General features: G+C 39.6%; 1 protein-coding gene and 1 pseudogene across 2 annotated transcripts in view; both read right to left on the reverse strand.

The window, feature by feature from the left end:
• Window positions 1-3602, reverse strand: part of GPR19 (G protein-coupled receptor 19) — a 42619-nt gene that overhangs the window by 3979 nt on the left and 35038 nt on the right. The gene's annotated exons all lie outside the window — the stretch shown is intronic.
• The window catches only part of LOC105819512, a 5644-nt pseudogene continuing 5006 nt past the window's right edge, over window positions 2965-3602 (reverse strand).

The raw sequence follows: 3602 nt of genomic DNA on the forward strand, positions 1-3602 counted from the left end.
GGCTAACACGAAGCAGACCCGGGCAAGATGCGCTTACTGACTGAGCGGCAGGCCGGGGGGACTGACGCTTTCACTGAAGATTAGAAGAAAGGGAGAAATTCAAATCCTACCTCAAAGGATGCATCCCTGTCCCTTTCCCTGACAGTTTCTAGGAACCCGGAGCCAGGCAGAGTTGCCTCTCCTCTGAATCCTGCTCCCCACTGGGCCTCTCTTGAGAGTTGTCACCTTCCTTGGACTCCTGTTTGGAGGTTACACGAGTCCGGATCGGTGGTGCACCTCGCTGTGTGCCTGGTAAGGAGGGTGGAGTAAATTTCTTATTCTCTCCAATAGCCTGTCTCACTGTGGATTATTTCTGGTTCTTGCCAAGCACATGTGAGGTGTGACAAATGCTGTCCTTGTGTTGCCGGGACTTAAGCAAATCTTCATCAATCTGTGCATTATATCTGGTTTCTTCCAACTTCAGGATCCAGTGAGACACCAGGAATCCCAAATATTAAACTAAACTAAATAAAAATACAGTGAATTACCAACACCCTGAGAGAACATTGCTGAATTAACATAGGTCATGAGACTCTGGGGCTCTCTTGATAGTGATTTGATTAACACTTTTAATCTGTTGTTATTTGGAGGATTAAAAAAGAGACTTTCTACAACGAGAGCTTGTATGAGGTTGTGTCACTGAATTTCCACCTGGGGTAAACTCACAGAACATTAAAGACAGAATGGAGCTTAGAAATCACCTACTGTTGGCTAATCCGAAGGTAGAGAGTGATCTCAATTGATTGTTCACAGTCAGCTACAGATGGAACTCCTTGTTCTACTCTGCCCTCTTCTTACTACTGCACTTAACTAGTCTTAAAAAAAAAAAGAAAGAAAGAAATCACCTAGTGTAACTCTTTTAAACTGAGACCTAAAAATATGTAAAAATAAAACTGAAACTAATTTAACTTTTTACAGTCTAACTCTAAAAAATAATATTCTACTTAATAAGACAAAAAATAAAACTGCTACAGGTGCTTTTTGTATTTTTTTAAACGTCTGAACCATAAAACTCAAGGGCCAATTGAGAGAATTATCTCACTCATTTTGTTGTTTTACAGAGCCATGTGCTTGATGGGATAAGTAAGAATGTGAGGAGGTGGAGAAAAAGAGAGAAGGGAAAATACGAGATACTCTTTTTATCTTTGGGCTTTGTTGATTGAAGGAAGTATCTCAACTTAAAAACACCAGCTCTGTAAATGATTTACGGATTGACTGTTTTGTTGTTGTTCTTTGCTCCAAATATCAAACCCAATCTTGTGTTGTTTCCCTGTCTGCGAGGCGGAAAGGTACAGGCTCCCTTCTATATCTCAAGCGTTCAGCACCCCAAGTCCGAGAATCTTCCCACAGCCAAGGAAAAGGTGAGGGCCAGCTCGTTAAATTTCATCTAGACTCTTTTTAAGAGTGGCCAGATTCTCTCAGACCTTAGACTTCCACCAAGGCAGTGGTCAGGAGGCCCACTGAGGCCTGGATGGGTTTGGCCACTTGTGTTCTCTAAGGGAGACATCCGAAATGTCAAGGATGCAGTGAGAAGACCTGAGTTTCAACACCCGCTCTGTCACATTCAAACTTGAGCAAGTCACATAACTTTTGAATTCTAGTTTCCTCATCTGTAAAACAGAAGTAATAATAAACATATCACAGGATTGTTGAGAGGATAAAATGAGATAATACATGTAAAATTGCTGAACAACTGGAGTTACTATTTGCAGCTCTTGTTAACTAGGGCATAAAAATGCACACCAGTCTTGTCTGTAAGCCCTTTATTGTTTAAATAAAAATATTTTTTAAATGTGCTAGCTGGTCCTAGATTTGAAATAATAACAGACCTGAAAACCAGAGAAAAATATCCCTAGTTATCATAGGCAAAGAAGAATTTGAGCTTGGCCAGGGTATGGTGCTGTAACCTGGGGAGAGGAGGGGGAAGAGCCAGGCTGGAGGAATGGCCTCATGTCTGAGTTTCTAGGAGCACGAAGAAGGCAGTCCTTGCTTTTGTCGTCCTGTGTGTAGGGGTAGGGCTGGGCGGCCGAAGGTCTCTGCTTGAATTGCAGAGCACAGAGAAGTGCCATCTGTCATTTCTCTGCTTGCATTTTCTGGGCATACCCAGCAAGGACACCTGCTTATTTATTTACTTGTATATAACCCAAAAAAGGAGGTAAACAACCTAGACATGGCCTAGATGGGACACAGATGTAAGGAAAACATCTTGTTGACTTCGAAATGTTCAAGGCCTCATCAACTGCTTAGATTAAGGAAGGATGAAAATGAAAGAAAAAGAGAGAAAAAATTAGGCAACTCTGTAAGCTTTCTTTCCCTAGGAATCCTGATTAAAATCCAATCACAGAAGACTTCCTAGAAAGTTCCAATATATTCCAATATATGGAGTGCTTTCCACAATAGATCTGGCCAGCAGTTACTTGGAAGAAGGTAATGTGGAAAATATACAATATTAACTCTTCCTAAATGTTGCTTAGTGGAGGAAATACCAGTCTCTCAAATGGGTAACGCAGGAATTTCATCTGGAACAAAAGCCCATAGTTATAAAAATTCAGTAGGGAGGAGAAAAAGGAAACAAAACTAGGTTGAATCATTAATCAAAGACTGTGTGTATGGCTTATGCTCTTTAGACCTAATGGTAAATAAAAAGTAGGAAAGCATTTTCTTTTTAATGCATGTAACCAAGATACTAAACAAGACTATTGACTGTAGTTCAAAGCAAATGATTTTCCTAAAATAAAATGCTAACAAAACTAGAATGAAAAACTAGAATAAAACCCACAAAAACTATAATCAATAAATCAATGCATTTTACAAAATAAAACATTTCCCTCAGAAAGTTGAGTGAAAAAAATATGTAAATAGCTTCTGTTTTATAGGTTAAGCTTTTAATCTCTGGCACATAACAATTGAAAGAATTCTGAGAAATTAGACGAAAGTATTTGGTGGATTTGAGTTAATGGGCCAAGCAAGCTTTTTTTCCTTGGCTTCTCTGTCAAATGAATCATAGATTGAGTCTTTGGTTATAGTTTTGGCCATGGGAGGGATTTCTGAAATGCCAACATAGTTTTTTTTGGCCATCCTTGAACTGGTTGTGATAGTATAGGCATTGCTTCGGTAACATTTCATTGAGGACATGCAAAAAGTCTCTTTCATCCCTCTCCTAAAATTGGCGTTATAAATTGAATACAAAGTAGGTTTAGAAGCTGAAGAACTGAAGGATATCCATGTGATAGCTGTGAAAACAAGGGAACTTTTCTTATATTCTTGTTCATGGGGGTGCCACAGCTGAGCTACATGAAAAGGCAGCCAGGAGAGTAAGAACAATAGATTTAAAATGAGGAACATCTTGATAGTTTTCACTTTTGTCCTTGGGACAACGTTCATTGTCCTCCTCACTGTTCGGCCATCAGTGCCTATTCTCCAAATATACTTTATGACCTTTTGGTAAAATAAGATTATGAGGACAGATGGAATCACAAAGCCCACTAAGAAGTGGACGATGGTATAGGTGGTTCCTTTCCAAGAGGAAGGGAGGAAATAGTTACAATGACTGTCCCAGCTGG

Source organism: Propithecus coquereli, unplaced genomic scaffold (assembly GCF_000956105.1).
Source record: "Propithecus coquereli isolate 6110/MARCELLA unplaced genomic scaffold, Pcoq_1.0 Scaffold487, whole genome shotgun sequence".
NCBI classification, from domain to species: Eukaryota; Metazoa; Chordata; class Mammalia; order Primates; family Indriidae; genus Propithecus; species Propithecus coquereli.